Below are 18,941 nucleotides of genomic sequence, written 5' to 3' on the forward strand. Positions count from 1 at the left end.
AAACCCCCCCCACAAAAGCGCATTTCCTTTTCTACTTAACACAATAAAAAGACATCCACTATGCACATTTCCCAAAGCTAACATATTCCATTTAAAACATTCAAAAATAAAATGATTTTTCTACCTTTATTGTCTGGACATTTTATTTTTCCATCATGTTGGTTCCAATTTCTCTTTCCCGATTTCCTGTCTGTCTTTTGCTAATTCTTCAAGCGGCTGTCCATTTGTCTTTTTTCTCCTGTAATTTCATTTCCTCACTACACCTGCCTCTGAAATATTGATCTTTCCATTTTAGCTCTATCCTTTCTTTCTTTCTTTTTTCTTTTCTGCCTCTGTACACTCAAATTTCATCCTCTTTCTAAATCTTTTCCTTCTTTTTACTTTTCAGATATCTATCACATTTCCATTTCCTTTCACCCACTAGCTCTCCCATTCCCCATCTCTCTCCTTCCTAGCCTATTATTCCTTTCCCTCTTCAATCTACGCACCATTACCATATTTCTACCCCTGTAATCACTGTTCTCTCATTTATTTCCTTGTCATCGCCACTCCCTGGGCCTCTCCCCCATGCTTTCCACCATTCCCAGTGTCTCCCTCCCTCCACCCTTCCAGCCCAGCATCTGTTCCCTCTTTCTCCCATCCTCACCCTCTAGCCTGATATCTCCCTATCCCTTTTACCTCCCACCACCAGCATCTTCCTGTCCCATCTCTCTCTCCCCCCACCCCCCCATTGTTCAGCATTTTTGCCTTTCTCTTCCCTACCATCCATTGTTTATCTTCTCTCCCTGGATCCATCTTCCCTCTTTCTCCCCTCCCCTACTTGTGCATCTCTCCTCTCCTCTCCTCCATCTTCATGTCCAACTTTTCTCCCTCTCCCTGCCTTCAGCCCCTGGTCTAACATCTCACTCCCCCCCCCCCCCCCCCCACCATGCCACACATCATCTCTCCATCCTTCCTTCCTTCCCCTTACCTCAATGCCATGTTCAACATTTTCCCTCTCATCTCTCCCTCCTTTCCTTCCACTTCCATATCCAACACTTTTTTTCTCTCTGGTCCTTTACCAGTCCTATGCAGCCTTTCCCTCCCTCTCCTCACCCCACCCATATCCAACAATTCTCCCTCTCTTTCCCCTTGCAGCATCTGCCCATCCCTCCCCCCACATCGAACAATTATTCCTCCACCCCACCCACCTAGCACTACCCTGTCTCACTCCCTCATCCCAACAGTGCCCCTGTCTCTCCCTCTCTCCCTGACCCCTCAAGCCACCTACCAGCATGCTGTAAGTTTTTTTTTTCTCCTTCCCCCCAGCCACCCACTGACATGCTGCACCTATTTCCCCTCTCCCCCCCCCCCCCCGCCAGCCACCCGCTGACAAGCTGCACATTCCCCCCCCCCTGCCAGCCACCCGCTGACATGCTGCACCTTCCCGCCAGCCACCCGCTGACATGCTGCACCTTTTTCCCCTCTACCCTGCCGCCAGCCACCCACTACGGTTTTTTTACCTCCCAGCCACCCGGTCCAGCTCTTCACATCTGCAACAGCACCGCGTCCATCAACACGCTGCTGCTACACGAGTGCTTCCTTCCGGGCTGTCCTCACCTTCTCCAATACTCTTTCTGAAGAGGCGGGGCCAGCGCAGAGGAAGCACTCATAGCAGCGTGCGTGCCGGAGGACGCTGCACGGCTCGAGCTAGCACTGCTGCCGTATTCGGAAGGGGATGACGGGAGGGAACAAAACTTGCGGCGCTGGGACTGGAGAGGAGGGAAAGCTGAAATCGTGGTTTGGTTCTGTATGAGCCGCATTCTTTGCTGGGTGGGCCCGAGCCCAAAGTGGGTGGGCCCAGGCCCACCCGTGGCTACGCCCCTGTGTGAAGTGTCTGTTCACGCTTTCCAAAAATACTAGGACTAGGGGGCATGCGATGAAACTACAGTGTAGTAAATTTAAAACAAATTGGAGAACATTTTTCTTCACCCAATGCATAATTAAACTCTGGAATTCGTTGCCGGAGAACGTGGTGAAGGCAGTTAGCTTAGCAGAGTTTAAAAAGGGGTTAGACGGTTTCCTAAAGGACAAGTCCATAAACCACTACTAAATGGACTTGGGAAAAATCCACAATTCCAGGAATAACATGTATAGAATGTTTGTACGTTTGGGAAGCTTGCCAGGTGCCCTTGGCCTGGATTGGCCGCTGTCGTGGACAGGATGCTGGGCTCGATGGACCCTTGGTCTTTTCCCAATGTGGCATTACTTATGTACTTATCTCTATGTCCAGCAGGTGGATGGACAGCTATCCATTAGATCCTGGAATCTTCTGTTAGGGGTGCTCCTGGCCTAGGTCTTCTGGGCAGTTGAGTGTGGGGGTGGTCTGGCTACAGCGCCAGCTTTAGGGGGTATAACTGGTCCACCCTAGGTCCCCCTCCCCCACTTCGGGTGTCCCTTCCACTTTCCTTTCAGCTTGCCGTCTCCTCTGCTCAGTGCCCATTCTCAGCTACTTCTGTTAAAAAAGAAACCCAAATCAAAAGAACACCATGTCCGGGAATGTGGTCTGAGTGGATTTCAACCCTGTCTTTTGGGCCTTCTTACTTGTCTGCAAAAAAGCTATCTGCTCCTTTAAAAAACAAAAAAAAACAGTGGTTCATCTTCTGCTAGGCAGGAGCTTGAGGAGAGGAGAGCAGAGGACCAGTTCTGTATTGTGGACAAATGGTGATTTTGTTTGCCAAGGGCTGTGTTTGTGGCTGTACTGCTGTCTGAGTATTTTCTCTATTTCTTTTTTCCTGTACGTTGTGGTTTTCCAGCTATGGCAGCAGAGACCATGAATCGATGCTCCTGCTGCAGAAAGTGTTGAGCAACTTGTGGTCTGTGCATGGGAGGTTGCTCAGAGTTCACTGTATTGGAAACTGGTGGTGGTGGAAAACATAGCACCTTCCCATATGCTCTGTCCTTCTCTGCACTCCAACACAGCTGCTCCCACAACCATCTTTTCTGTGGAGCAACTGTTTCCATCATTGTGTTTGTCCTCTTGGGGGGGGGGGGGGGTGCTTTGGACCACACAGTACCTGGTCCGTTTTGGAGGGGGGGGGGTGTCTGTCTGGGTGGAGGCTCCATTTTCCCCAGATTTTGTTCTGTTACTTTATCGAGCTTATCTGATGAAAAAGACACAGTAGCAGGGTGCGGTTTTGGGCCAGGATGGTCTCACAGTTCCCACACAGCCTTTGCCTCTGAACCCTCCTGGGAAGAGGAGGTGTCTGGGCTCTGTTGTGTCTGAAGTGAGGTCATTGGCCTTTCCCTCTCCATCTGGTTCAGACCAGGACCTGGGTGGCGGATCCGGCCAATCTCTGATAGGGGAGGACTTGGAGGAGGGGGAACTACTCCATTTGGAACCTGAGGACCTCTAGGCTGTCGGGATTTTTTATAAGGAGGAGTTGCCCTCTTTAATTGTCCATGTGCTGTGGGCCCTTATTATCTTGGTGAACGAAATCCCAATGCTGGCTGTTGCGAATCACAAGATGGCAGGCACCAGACAACCTGCCCAGTCCTTTCCTGTGTATGAGGCGATCGAGGAGCTCATTTTGACACAGTGGTCCACTCTGGATGTGAAGCTATGGGTGGTGAAGGCTATGGGTTGCCTGTATCCGATGACCCCCCCAGGCTTACTTGGAGAAGTGGAACTTCTGCGAGTGGACGTGCTGGTGGCAGCAGTCACCAAGAAGACTACCCTTCTGGTGGAAGGGGGGTATTGCATTGAAGAATGTCAAAGACAGGAAGCTGGAGGCCTCCCTGACGGTACTTGCTATCCAGGCCTCTTTCTACAGCTCCTATGCGGTGAGAGCTTGCCTCTCTTGGGCTCAGCAGGTGGCTGACATGGTGTCAGGGTATGAACAGTCGGGGGTGAATTTTACCTCCCTGGAATCCGGCTTGGCTTATTTGGTGGACTCGTATGACCTTATGCATTTGTCTGCTAAGCAGAAGGCATTGGCCATGATGGCCTGGCGGTTTTTTGGTTTAACCATTGGGCGGCTGACACATCTTTTAAGCAACGGCTTACCAGGCTCCCCTTTTGGGGCTGTCTGTTGTTTGGGGAGGACCTGGAGAAACTGGTCAACGACATGGGGGATTCCAAGATGCAACGATTACTGGAGGATTGGCAGAAGCCAGCATTGAGATCAAACACAGCACGGCCTTGTTTTAAGGAGACCAGGAAGTATCGGCCAGATTGGGGTACGGTGGCGGCAGCGGCTCCCTCTTCGGGTTTTCAATGATCCCAGTTCCAGCAGTGGTCATTCTTTCGTGGTGACAGGCGGGATTCGGGAGGCAGATCTCATCCTGCTTCTCCAGTGAAGACTGCCCAGTGATAGGGAACAGAGCCGCTGCTCAACTCCATGTGTCAGGGATCGACTGACCTTGATCTTCAAGCAGTGGGCTCGAATTGCGTTGGATCAGTGGGTTCTCAACATTATCAGAGAAGGCTACAAGTTAGAGTTCTCCTTTCCCGCTGGAGATTTTTTTTCTTGGAATCCCTGTGCAGAGCACCGTCCAAGCACTTGGCGGTGTTCGCCACTCTGTCCACCTTGAGAGAACTCGGCACTGTGGTGCTTTTTCGGCCTGGGGAATGGGGTCAGGGTTGCTGTTCGATCTATTTTATGGTATGCCAGAAAGAAGGGTCCTAGCAGCCGATGTTGGGATCGCTTGCGTGTGAACCGGTTTCTCAAAGTCCGGCATTTTTACATGGAGACACTTTGCTCCATCCTGGCAGCGGTACACCCAAGGGAGTTCCTCACAGGCCTGGATCTCAGAGGCATACTTGCTTATTCCCATTTGGCCTCCACACCACGTTTCTTCCTGTTTGCCGTTTTGGGTCATCACTTCCAGTTCCAGGATCTTCCATTTGGCCTAGTGACAGTGCCCTGCACTTTTACCAAGGTCATGGTGATGATAGCAGTGGCATTCCTCCGGAAGGAGGGAACTTGGGATCACCCATGCTTAGACAACTGGCTGATCCGGGCGTCTTCAGAGCGCGAAAGCTGGGAGGCCACCTCCAGGATGGTGACCTTGTTGCATCCACTCAGTTGGGTCATCAATTTTACCAATAGCCATCTGTTGCCCTCCCAGTCACTGAAGTATCTGGGAATGCGGTTTGATATGGCCTAGGGCAAAGTGTTCCTGCTGCCCTCTCAGGTAGGCAAGCTGTAGGATCAGGTTCGGGCTCTGCTCAGGGTGCTGTGTCCCTGGATATGGGACTACGTGCATGTGGTTGGATCTATGACAGCGACTATGGATGTGGTTTCCTAGGCAAGGGCGTATATGTGCCCATTGCAGTGCTCCCTCTTGAGTCATCAGGTGCGACTGCGGTGGACTTTGCGGTGACTAACGACTTAGGAGGGAGTGTTGCAATGGGTGCATGTACGCCCTCGCCCTGGAAACCACATCCATGGCTGCTGTCATGGACCCAAGCACCTACACGTGGTCCCATGTCCAGGGACATTGCATTCTGAGCAATGAGCATTCTGAATCTGACCCTACAGTTTGCCTATCTGAGAGGGCAGCAGGGTGGAGTCGCACCAAAAGATCCGCCAATTCCGACGACTAACAACTCAGGAAGGAGTGTTGCATGTGGTGGCCAGGGCATTGGAGGCATTCATAGGTTTGATTCAAGGCAAGCAAGTCCAGGTGCCCTCCAACAACATGACGGCAGTCACATATATCAGTTGACAGGAGGTGACTGCAATGCAGCTCTGGCAGCGGAGGTGAGCCATTTCAGTATATGGGCGGAGAGTCATCTCCTGCTATCTGCGGCCCACATTGCGGGGCATCTCTTTGTGCAGGTGGACTTTCTCAACAGGATGTTGTTGGAACTGGCAGAATGGGAACTGTCCCCAACGGTGTTCCGCTACATCACGGAATTGTGGGGCATGCCATCAGTGGACCTCCTGGTGACCCGGGCCAATGCCAAGGTGGCACATTTTTTCAGCAGGAGTCAAGAGCTTGGGTCCGAGGGACTGGACGTGCTGCTGCAGCCCTGGCTGGCGGAGGACCTCCTGTTTGTCTTCCCATTGTGGCTTCTCATAGGGAGGGTCCTACTTCAGATCCAGCAGCATTGGGGCCTGGTGATTCTGGTGGCTCCAGATTAACCCAGATGGCCGTGGTGTGCAGATCTTGTCTTGCTGCTTGTGGCTGATCCCTTTCACCTGCTGCTGGTTCCGGATCTTCTGTGTCAGAGTCCGGTATCCATGGATGAGCCCTCCAGCTTTGGTCCTACGGGTCTGGCTGTTGAGTGGTCGTGCTTAAGGAAGAAGGGGTATGCAGATGGAGTGATCTCCATTTTGCTGCAGGCGTGTAAGCCAGAGTTTGGCGTATGTTTGTAGCGTGGTGCTCCAAGCAAAGCGTGTCGTTGGCATCAGCCTCCTTGCCATGCATTCTGGCATTTTTGCAGGAGGGTCTAAAATAAGGGACGGAATGTAGCTCGCTCTGGATGCATGTGGCAATCCTGGCTTGTTTCTGGGGTTGTGTGGAGCATTCTTTGCTGGCCTCTCATCCCGGATATGGTGCATTTTTTGAGTGGGTTAGCCACCTTGTCCGGACTGGCACCTTAATTTGGTACTCCACGCTTTGCAGCAGGCCCTTTTTGAGCCCTTGAAATTATCAATAGAAATCAAACAAAATAAAATATGGAAAAGAAAATAAGATGATACCTTTTTTATTGGACATAACTTAATACATTTCTTGATTAGCTTTCGAAAGTCCGATCTGACGAAGAAGGGCAACCTTCGAAAACTAATCAAGAAATGTATTAAGTTATGTCCAATAAAAAAGGTATCATCTTATTTTCTTTTCCATGTTTTATTTTGTTTGATTTCTATTGATAACCTTAAGAGTGGACTAACACGGCTACCACACTCCTCTACTTGAGCCCTTGAAGAAAGCGTCTTTGAAGGATCTGACTCTCTTAAGGCAGTCTATCTCATGGCCATGGTTCAGTGCGTTGAGTGTCAGAATTGCAAGCTGTCTCTTGGGATCCTTTTCTTCAGTTTTTGGAGTCGGGCATGATCATCTGAATGGTTCCTTCCTTCTTGCCTGAGGTGATGTCGTCATTTCAACTCAATCAACCACTGTTTTTTCTGTCCCTTGCGGAAGAGGATTATCGTAGGATGTTATGGCTCTGCGATGCTTGGATGTCCGTTGAGTGCTCCTCCAGTATCGCAAGGTGATGAATGATTTTCGTAGGTTGGATCATTTATTTATGTTGATGACAGGATCCAGGAGAGGTCCGGCCGCCTCTAAGGTGACCGTGACATGTTGGATTAAGGAGCCACATTAGGGCTGTACATTTATCGCGTTAATAAAGCGATTAATGTGCTAAATGCTTAACTAAAGTTAAAAATTTTAACACTGTTCATGCATTCCTCTGTCTCCCCATCCCCCAAATTCAGCTTTGCCCCGTCTTGTCTCTCTGTCCTCTCCCCAGAGGGGAATGTCTCTGCACCTGTCTTTTGCTTGCTGCCGCTACTGCCATGATGAAGAGAGAAGCAGGGGATCAGCTTATGAACTCCAGACCATCTATAACTAACTTCCTGTTTCTGGGTCTGGCAGAGTCAGCAGCAGCACGCAGAGGGGAATATCCCTGCACATGTCTTTTGCTTGCTGCCGCTACAGCCATGGTGAAGAGAGAAGCAGGGGATCGGCGCACAAGCTCCAGACCATCTAAAATGAGTAAGCCAATGGGAGGGGGAGAAGACAGGGAGACAAGACAGGGCAAAGCTGGATTCAGGGGATGGGGATACAGAGACAGGGCAACTCAGGATGTAGAGGATGAGGAAAGACAGATCAACACAGGATATGGGGATGAGGTTAGATGGGGCAGTGCACACTATGAGTGAGTGAAGAGAGACAGAGCAGTGCACACTATGGGGAGGGGAAAAGATGGGGCAATGCAGGATATAAGGGAGACAAGGCAACAATAGATGGTTGGGGGTGGGGAGAGAGAGGTGGGGCAGTGAGGGATGATGGTTTTGATTTTTGATAGTGGCTGGAACAGAAGATTGTAGCATGGCTTGAGGACTGAACAGGCCATCCCAGTGGATGCGGGGACCTTGGGGGCCTGTCTTGGTGGGCTGCTTTGGTAGATGACATACTGATTTTCTGGGGAGCTAGCTGTACTATATCACTGTGTTAAAGTCAGTGATCTCTATCTCCACGTGCTGGTAGATGGACACAGCCCTGTAGTTCCTGGATTCATCTGCTATGACTAAAGGAAAGAAAATTATTAGGTAAGACAAATTTTCCCTTTCGCCCAATATTACATTACATATGACTTTTATTAAAGTGGTGAATCTTACATCTAAAATATGCATAGGTTTGTGTATGTAGGTATCTGCGTTAGGACGAGCATTTCATCTTAGCTGAGGGTTAGGTGATTTGCTGTAATAAAATTAAGACAGTGTTTTTGCAAGTGTCTTTCAACACCTGTTGAGGTATTTATAATAGAAGTCTTGAAATGACTGAAAAGTAAGTATATTCTTACACAGTTCTTTGTAGATAAGTGTATTTGGAATATGAATTTTTGTTAATTAGACATCTAAAATTTATACTTCATGTTTTGTGTATTTAGAGCCTCTTATCAAGTTGCGCTAGCTGTCTCCGGTGAGGTAATGTGGACAAAGCTCATTCACTTTGAATGGGCTTTGTCGGCATTGCCACATGGGAACTGCTAGCACAGTTTGATAAGAGGCATACAGACACACACACACTCTTATAAAATTGCTCCCATATAATAAATTTGCACAGTCAGAAGAGCGCAAGTATATTTGCACAATTTGGGTGTAGGTGTTTTGGGAGTAGATTTGGGATGGAATATAGGCAGAGTTACAGTTTATGCAGATTGTTTATAAAATAAATACATTTACAGCTGAGAGGTATAATGTACTCAGGTTTTTGTTATTTACAATTTCTTCAGGACTTGTGCTGCTAGTTTATAAAGGTTCATAGGTATCTATATGCCTTTAAAAAAATGTGACCATCTCTGGGAAAAGGTGATTAGAGTCTCCAGAAACAAAAGATTAGGTTTTAATGACCTCTGTTAGAGCAAACAGTTTGTAATACAACAGTCCAAACCCTATCCTTTTATGTGAACATTTTTAAAAGTTACAGAAGTTCAAACATGTAACTTTTGCAGATTGCTTATGAACCCATGGCATGAAAAATCAGTCATTCTCAACATTTTATTTTTTATTTATTTTATTTCTGCATTTGTGCCCCACATTTTTCAGCCCAATGGAAGGTTCAATGTAGTTTACAGATATCTTAAGGTATGTAGGTTACAGGTTGTAAGGTTCAATGTGGATCATATTTATCTTTAAGTAAACAGGATACATGTTGTAGAGCCGTTTGGGATGCAGCAAACCTAGTTCAGTTCTATCCATGGTCAAGATATGGAATTGTTGTCCAACGGTGGTCAGCATGGCTACATGGGATCATCAGAGAGGAACTTTCTGTATAAGTGGACTTTCAGGTGTTTTCAGAATGCTAGGTAATTATTCATACATTTTAGGTCTTTCAGTAGTGTGTTCCAGATTTTGGTGCAGATGTTTGAGAAGCTGGTAGTGTATGTAGGTTTGTACTTTAGGCCTTGTCATCTAGGGACATGAAGGGTGAGGTAGGATTTTACTCACTTTTTCCCAGAGATGGTCACAAATAGATGAAGTAGACGCCTACTTGGCCTCCCCACACGTACGATCCATGATAAAATTGCTGTCCTAACATCAAGCTGTATGCTATAAAGCTTCCAAATTGATCCTTGGACTGTTCCATTCTCTTCCAACCAGTGTGTTTTTTCAAGCCAAAAAGGTGCCGGTACTCCAAATACCAGGCCACCCTTCAGGGGTGGGGTGATCACTGAAGGACCCACCCCACAATGGCCAGGCCCCCTGCAACCAGTCACAGAATCTATGACAAGGCAGAATTGGTGTGTGGAGCCTGAGCTCTTTCATTAAAACTTGGGGTCCATGGGTCAATTTTAGCAGACAATGGAAAAGGTGCCGGTACTCAGTACCCCCAAGTATCCCCTCAAAAAAAGCCCTGCTTCCAACTATTATTGCACAGCCAAAGCATTGCAGCAACCATCTGTTACAGAAACAAAATGGAGCTCTTAAGCTTTTTTTTTATTTTTAACTGTAATTTGCTTAGGGCTCCTTTTACAAAGCTGTGCCAGCGATTTCAGCATGGCAAATGTGACAAAGCCCATTCAGTTCCTATGGGCTTCATCACATTTGCCTCACCGGAATCACTAGCACAGCTTTGTAAAAGGAGCCCTTAGTTTTTAGGTGGAATAAAAAATTAAATAAATAAGTGCTAGAGTATGTTGGAAATCATCTTAGTCTCACAAATGCACAAGTAATGTGTCCTTCCAAAAATACCCTCCATCCGGAGTTTATAAGGTGTAATATGCATAGTTATTATACTATGTTATACTTGGGGAATTATATAATCTAGCTGGAGGCACACTTTCTGGGTCACCATTGCATTTGCTAGTGGTTTCTCCAAACATAGTACAGAATAGTTGCTTGGTACTGCTACTTCTGTTAATAGTGTTGTTCTTTTACTTTCTCCTTTACTACAGTATCCAGTTCACTTGCATCAAACTTTTTAAAAATTCTGTATTTATTGAATTTTACATTAACAAAGAAAACAAGAAATAATAATTTCAAAAAGGGAACATATGTGACCATCTCTTGGAAAGTTGACTAAAGTCGCAGATCCATAATGTTGAGAGAGGCTGATTTTTCATGAGATGGGTCCATAAACAGTCTGCAAACATTACATTTGAACTTCTGTAACTTTTTTTCATGTAAAAGGATGGGGTTTAGACTGTTGTATTACAAATTGTTTGCTCTAATTGAATTAATGAAAACCTCATTTTTTGTTTCTGGTGACTTTAGTCACCTTTTCCCAGAGATGGTATACATATGATTACTTACATAACTAATATACTATGGGAAGGAGGAGATTACTTAGTCTGTGCAAGCTGCCTAACAGAAAAACAAATCTTTCCTTCTACAGAGAAACAAAATCCTATCATGAATGAGATCATAATAAATCTTTCTAAGATTTATCAAGCAAAAAAAGGACTCCAAAAAGCCACATTTTTATTTTATTTTTGTTACATTTGTACCCCGTGCTTTCCCACTCATGGCAGGCTCACATATTCTTAACACCCTGATAAGAAAGCAAACAACAATATGGAAAACTATAAAAGAAAAGTACCATTTGTAAGTGTGTGTGAGGTTTTAATCAGAGAAATTGTTTCCTCAGGAGCTGGGTATCTCAGGCAGCACCTGGAAATAAGTTATCTTTCGGCTGTACTTCTTTCTGAAAATTTCTGTTCCAAAATCATATTTTTCTATCTTTTTCCTCAAAAATTGACCACTAGGGTAGCTCAAAAAGAGATCAAGTCTGGGAATTTTGAAGAAATTCTGTTAAAACAGAAGAATCAACCTCTTCCTGAGGGACCTCAGTTTGGCTAGAGATAAGATACAGATACATAAACAATTTAGAAATCTGAATTCCTTTATAATCGACCATTTGCAATACATTTTTAAAGTAATTCTGCAGTATTTACTTATTTACAAAATTTATGCCCTCCGTTTCTCATAACCTAAGTGGTTTATAAATAACATACATAGTAATAAACATCAAAAAAATACAATAAACACAATTAAAATAAAATATCAAATCTAGTTGCCTCTAAAACCACTGCTGTAAGCATGGCTCACTATAGATCAAAATCAAAGTGCCTTAATTAAGGAAAGTATGACTGAATAGATGGGCTTTTAATCTTTTTTGAAAGATGAGTTGCAATTGCTCTTAGTTCCTCTGGGAGTGAATTCCACAATTCTAGCTATCCACAGAGAAAATCCTAGCATGTGAGTCTACATATTGAACTTGTTGAAACAAGGAGACCTATATTAACTGAATAGAACTGATGAGGTATATGTAAGTTATGAAGACACAGTACTTAAAGGTGCTTCATTTCTCGGGGGGGCCCTCTGAATCAAAAATAAGATCTTAAATTTAACACGCCATATGACGGGAGCCATTGTAGACCTTTTAACACCAGTGTAATATGTTCAAAGTGTGTGACTCCTGATAGTACACATGCCAAGGCATTCTGGCCCACTTGCTCTCTCAGGCCTTTCTGCCCTGCATCCCTTCCCTCATGCTGCTCACTTTTGCTAGCCAAGTACAAGTATTCTTTTAGATCAATCATCTTAAAACATGTAGACACGCGACCAAACCCCTCCAGCAACAATGCCACTCTAACACTCACCATTGATAATTGCAGAGCCAGATGGTTGCAAATTGTGAACTTAATTCTGCTAGGTAACAGAGAGTTCTCTAGAATAACACTCCCATCCACTGGGTGATGTTGGCTCCTTTCCAAAATCTTTAATCCCCAGTTATTAATGTGACACTAGATTGTGTTACATGAGGGGGTAATTTCAAAGCTATTTCTGTGAACAAAAGTATGCATTTTGGAGGTATGTCTATAAAAAGCAAGAAAGTGTGTAAGTGATTATATTCTAGTCACGTGCCTAAGTGGCCACAAGGTGTGTAAATAACCTCTTACAGAATACAGACTAGCAGAAGAGTAGCCTGATTTGATGGCCCATACTTTGCTGGTGGGTGTGCACATAAGTGGAGTTTGAGAGAGAGCACAAGTATGTGCATAAATTATTGAATACTATAAGTCAGGGGTAGGCAACTCCGGTCCTCGAGAGCCGCAGGCAGGTCAGGTTTTCAGGATATCCACAATGAATATGCAGGAGATAGATTTGCATACCATGGAGGCAGTGCTTGCAAATCTATCTCCTGCATATTCATTGTGGATATCCTGAAAACCTGACCTGCATGCGGCTCTCGAGGACCGGAGTTGCCTACCCCTGATATAAATTGAATGCATTCCAGCTCTCAGCTGGCTGCAAGCATTTACACTAGAAACAGGGCTGGAGTAAGTTCTTATGTCTTAAATGTAAGTACTACTGTTCTATAGAGAAATATGTGCCTTCTTTGTCTAATAGAATAGGCTTGAAAAAGGTGCTATAATCAGCACCTTTAGTGAGCACCCTGTTATTATGCAAATAATGCACAAAAATGTGGAGTTTTAAAATTACCCACGCTGCATGGTCTTTAATATGGATAATTTTACCTGCATTAATTGGAGGTATTTATGGGGGAGTGGGGAGGGAAGACTATGCAACTGTGTAGAAATCAGATGACACACATGTACAGATAGGTGTGTATATAACAACACTAAGTCTAGAGGATAAACATACCTGGGCCCAGATGCATCAACCAAACGTAAAAAAATGTAAAACGTAAAAGTCCTTAACGAATTTTAAAAAACGAAGAATGCACCAAAAAAACAAGTCTTTAATGTTCGGTACGGTATTGTAAAGTACAATGCATTAAAGATTCGTTAAATTGGTGTAATCCCCGTCGGTAATCAGCCCCTAAAGCATGCGCAGAGCAGTCAAAACAAAACAAAAAAAAACAACACAAACACGTGGCTCCCCGCTTTCCTCTGCATAAAATCTAAACAAACATCAAAAAAGGATCGGAAGGGGGCAAAGACGCTCATCAGGAGCGTCCTGTATGGATGGCCTTGCCCTCCCCCCGCCCCACCCAAGGTCGCCGCTGCTCCCTGCTTCTCCCTGTATTAAATAAAAATTCAAAATAAAAATCAAAACTTCCATATCATCAAGCTGATCAATCCATAGACTGGTGGGTTGTGTCCATCTACCAGCAGGTGGAGATAGAGAGCAAACTTTTGCCTCCCTATATGTGGTCATGTGCTGCCGGAAACTCCCCAGTATGTTCTCTATCTCAGCAGGTGGTGGTCACACACAGCAGCAGCTCTGGCTAGGCCTCCAAGCCTAATTCTTAGGTTTTGTTGAGTGCCTGGGGTTGAGGGCTCTTTTGAGCAAGTGCAAACCTGGTGGTGCCAAGTCCCTCCTTTTCTCCCCCCTCCCGCTGGCTCCGTTAAAAAAAAATAAAAAATAAAAAAATTTTGAACGTCCTTAAAGGCGTTTATTTCGACGTTTATTTAAACGTTTATTGCAGCTACTCACTGGGACACCAGGTCGTTACAGCTTGGAGCGGCAAGCAGGTAATTTTTACCTTTTTATAGCGGGCAGGGGGTTCCCCGATTCTTCTCCTCGTGGCATATGGCGTCGGAGGGCGAGGGCGCAAAGAGTCGCTCCCCGGATCGCTTGAGCGCTTCTAGAGGGGATGCGGGGGTCTTAAAGCCTGATTCGCCCTTGTTGGGTGACAGTTTTGTGACCGATGAATGTCCCGGTCCTTCCTCCGGCGTGGCGGTTTTTCCCGCCATAAACGCCCATCCCCCGCTCCTCGCCTCCGCCATCTTGGCCGGCCACGCGGCTCGGACGGCTTCTTCTTGGGCCGCCCTTGAGGTTGGAGACATTAATGCCATGAACGCCCTTAATTTGGGCGACGGCACAAAAGCGGCTAAAGTTAAGCGCCGTTCTTCCCGCGCGGCTCCTTCGCGGAGTGTCACGCCGGACGCCATTTTGGATGCGCAGCATGTCTCTCCCCCGCTCTTGCGAGCGCCGGTTGAGGGTGCGTCTAGGGCTGTAGCCCAGGCTGCGGAAGTGCACAGTCTGGGGGGTTTCTCCCCCGAGTTTGTTTTGCTGCTGCATCAGGCCTTCCTTATGCAAAACGCTGCCCCTGCTCCCTCGTCTGGTAAAGAGGTTGAGGTTTCCAGAGGTAAACGCCCTCGGGTTGATTCCCAGGCCTTGGAGGACTTTGTCTCCTCCGATGTAGATGAGGGCAGCGTATCTGAGTTCTCCCAACGGTCCTTTGCGGATTCCTTGGAGGAGACGGATCCCCGCTCGGATGGAGCGGATGACCCCTCTGCAGCGCGGCTTTTTAGCTCAGAGGATTTGCCCAACCTGTTGATACAGGCCATGGACACTTTGAAGATTTCCTCTCCGGAGGACGTCTCTCCCTCAGCCCCTGTTGGCTCTGCCATTATGCTGGGGACGAAGCGCCCGCCTAGAACCTTCCACGTGCATGATGCCATGCACACCTTAATTTCGGCTCAATGGGATGTCCCTGAAGCGAGCCTTAAAGTGGCTAGGGCTATGTCCCGCCTCTATCCTTTGACTGAAAGTGAGCGTGAGGCCTATCTGTGGCCTACCGTGGATTCTTTAATCACTGCGGTGACTAAGAAAACGGCGTTGCCGGTGGAAGGTGGCACGGCCCTAAAGGACGCCCAAGACAGAAGATTGGAGGCGGCCTTAAGGTCGTCCTTTGAGGCGGCTGCTTTAAGTTTGCAGGCCTCAGTTTGCGGCTCCTATGTGGCCAGGGCGTGCCTGACTATGGTGCAGCGGGCTTCCCCTTCGGATCATTCCTTGAGGGCTGATTGGCCGGCCCTGGAATCGGGCTTAGCCTATTTGGCAGACTTGCTGTATGATGTCTTGAGGGCCTCAGCTAAAGGCATGGCTCAGACAATCTCTGTGCGGCGGTGGCTTTGGCTGAAACATTGGTCTGCTGACCACGCCTCTAAATCCCGCCTGGCTAGATTGCCTTTCAAAGGCAAGATGCTCTTTGGGGTCGAGCTGGACAAAATCGTGACCGATCTCGGCACGTCTAAGGGCAAGAAGTTACCAGAGGTCAGGGCTCGGGCTAGTACTCGTCCCGGTACCTCCAGAGGACGGTTTCAGGAAGCCCGTCGGTACCGCCCGGGCAGGTCGGGTTCCTCTGCCCCCTCTTCCTTTAAGAGGAATTTCTCCCCCAAGCAGCATTCCTTTCGCAGAGACCGCCGTCCCGGAGGTGCTCCCTCCGGTCCTCCCCCAGGGTCTCGTACCCAATGACGGGGCCTTGGTCCACGCCCCAGTGCAGATTGGAGGACGGCTGTCCTCGTTTCTGGGCGAGTGGACCACAATAACTTCAGACGCTTGGGTGCTGGAAGTCATCAGAGACGGCTACAAGCTAGAGTTCTGCCGACCCTTAAAAGACGGGTTTGTACTCTCTCCCTGCAAGTCTCCGGTCAAAGCTGTGGCAGTGCAGCAGACTTTGGACAATCTGATCCGCCTGGGTGCGGTCGTTCCGGTACCAGAAAGTCAGCTTGGCAAGGGGCGTTACTCCATTTACTTTGTGGTACCAAAGAAAGGAGGTTCTGTCCGGCCTATCCTCGACCTCAAAGGGGTCAATCGGGCCTTGAAAGTGCGGCACTTTCGCATGGAGACTCTCCGCTCTGTTATAGCGGCAGTGAAGGCAGGGGAGTACCTGGCATCCTTGGACATCAAGGAAGCGTACTTGCATATTCCCATCTGGCCTCCTCATCAACGCTTTCTGCGTTTTGCAGTCCTGGGCCGACACTTCCAGTTCAGAGCCCTCCCGTTCGGGTTGGCTACTGCTCCGCGGACCTTTTCCAAAGTAATGGTGGTCATCGCGGCCTTCCTGCGAAAGGAAGGAGTACAAGTCCATCCTTATCTGGACGACTGGTTGATCCGAGCCCCCTCTTATGCAGAGTGCGGCAAAGCTGTGGACCGGGTAGTTGCTCTTTTGAGCTCCCTGGGATGGATCATCAACTGGGAGAAAAGCCAGCTGCGCCCGACTCAGTCCCTGGAGTATCTGGGAGTTCGATTCGACACCCAAGTGGGCAGAGTGTTCCTGCCAGACAATCGGATTGTCAAGCTTCAGGCTCAGGTGGACCAGTTCCTAGTAGCCTCTCCTCTTCGGGCTTGGGACTATGTGCAGCTGTTGGGCTCTATGACGGCCACGATGGAAGTAGTGCCCTGGGCCAGGGCTCATATGAGACCACTACAACAATCTCTGCTGCAGCGCTGGACTCCGATGTCGGAGGATTATGCTGTGCGCCTTCCCTTGGACCCAGCAGTGCGCAAGGCGCTGAGCTGGTGGATGCAGACAGACAAGTTGTCTGCGGGAATGCCTCTGGTGACCCCGGAGTGGATTGTCGTCACGACGGACGCCTCTTTGTCGGGCTGGGGAGCCCACTGCTTGGGAAGGACAGCGCAGGGGCTCTGGTCTCCTGCAGATGCAAAGTGGTCTATCAACCTCCTGGAACTCAGAGCCATTCGGTTGGCGCTTTTGGAGTTCATCCCGGTACTGGTGTTGAAGCCGGTACGGGTCCTGTCGGACAATGCCACGGCTGTGGCCTATGTCAACCGCCAGGGAGGTACCAAGAGCGCCCCTCTAGCCAAGGAGGCTATGAATCTATGCCAGTGGGCAGAAGCGAACCTGGAGCAGCTGTCAGCGGCCCACATTGCCGGAGTCATGAATGTCAAGGCGGACTTTCTCAGTCGCCATACCTTGGAGCCCGGAGAGTGGCAGCTATCTGCTCAGGCGTTCTTGGACATCACGAAGCGCTGGGGCCAGCCGAGCCTAGATCTGATGGCGTCATCGGCCAATTGCCAAGTGCCGCGCTTTTTCAGCAGAGGACGGGACCCTCGATCCCTGGGAGTAGATGCTCTTCTCCAACAGTGGCCGACTCAAGAGCTTCTCTATGTGTTCCCGCCCTGGCCCATGTTGGGCAGGGTGCTAGACCGGGTGGCAAAGCATCCCGGCAGGGTAATCCTGGTGGGTCCGGATTGGCCCAGACGTCCCTGGTATGCGGACTTGATCAGGCTATCAGTCGACGATCCTCTGCGGCTGCCAGTGGAGCAGGGCCTGTTACATCAGGGTCCTGTGGTGATGGAGGATCCCTCCCCCTTTGGTCTTATGGCCTGGCTATTGAGCGGCAGCGTCTGAGAAAGAAGGGCTTCTCAGACAAGGTCATCGCCACTATGCTGAGAGCGAGGAAGCGCTCTACTCCTACTGCTTACGCCAGGGTTTGGCGTATATTTGCAGCGTGGTGTGAAGCAGGCTCACTTTCTCCCTTCACTGCTCCAATTTCTTCAGTGTTGGCGTTCCTGCAAGAAGGTCTGGAGAAAGGCCTGTCGCTCAGTTCCCTTAAAGTCCAGGTAGCGGCTCTGGCTTGCTTCAGGGGCCGCCTGAAGGGTGCTTCCCTGGCTTCGCAGCCAGATGTGGTGCGCTTTCTCAAGGGAGTTAATCACCTGCGCCCTCCTCTGCACTCAGTGGTGCCTGCGTGGAATCTCAACCTGGTGCTAAGAGCATTGCAGAAGCCGCCTTTTGAACCCTTGTCGAGGGCATCTCTGAAAGACCTGACGTTGAAAGCAGTCTTTTTGGTGGCTATCACTTCAGCCAGAAGAGTTTCCGAGCTCCAGGCGCTCTCATGTCGAGAGCCCTTTCTGCAGTTCACTGAGGCAGGAGTGACTATTCGCACAGTGCCTTCCTTCCTGCCCAAGATTGTTTCTCGCTTCCATGTGAATCAGCAGCTCTGTCTCCCTTCCTTTTGTAGGGAGGACTACCCAGAGGAGTACTCTGCTCTTAAATATCTGGATGTGAGACGAGTCATCATCAGATACTTGGAAGTGACCAATGAGTTCCAGAAATCGGATCATCTGTTTGTCCTGTTTGCAGGTCCTCGTAAGGGTCTGCAGGCTGCTAAGCCTACAGTGGCAAGATGGGTCAAGGAAGCCATTGCAGCGGCTTATGTGGCCGCGGGGAAGGTGCCGCCTATCCAGCTGAAGGCTCACTCCACTAGAGCTCAGGCGGCCTCGATGGCAGAGGCCGGGTCCGTCTCCTTGGAAGAGATATGCAAGGCGGCAACTTGGGCTTCGGCTCATACATTCTCCAAGCATTACCGCTTGACTGTGGCTGCACGGGCGGAGGCCCGGTTTGGAGCTTCAGTGTTGAGGTCAGGGATTTCAATGTCCCGCCCTGGGTGAGTACTGCTTCGGTACATCCCACCAGTCTATGGATTGATCAGCTTGATGATATGGAAGGTAAAATTATGTATCATACCTGATAATTTTCTTTCCATTAATCATAGCTGATCAATCCAT

The 18,941-nt window shown here is 48.4% G+C and overlaps 1 protein-coding gene across 3 annotated transcripts in view; it reads left to right on the top strand.

The window, feature by feature from the left end:
• The window catches only part of AKAP9 (A-kinase anchoring protein 9), a 547,514-nt gene that overhangs the window by 192,053 nt on the left and 336,520 nt on the right, over positions 1 to 18,941 (top strand). The gene's annotated exons all lie outside the window — the stretch shown is intronic.

Source organism: Microcaecilia unicolor, chromosome 1 (assembly GCF_901765095.1).
Source record: "Microcaecilia unicolor chromosome 1, aMicUni1.1, whole genome shotgun sequence".
NCBI lineage: Eukaryota > Metazoa > Chordata > Amphibia > Gymnophiona > Siphonopidae > Microcaecilia > Microcaecilia unicolor.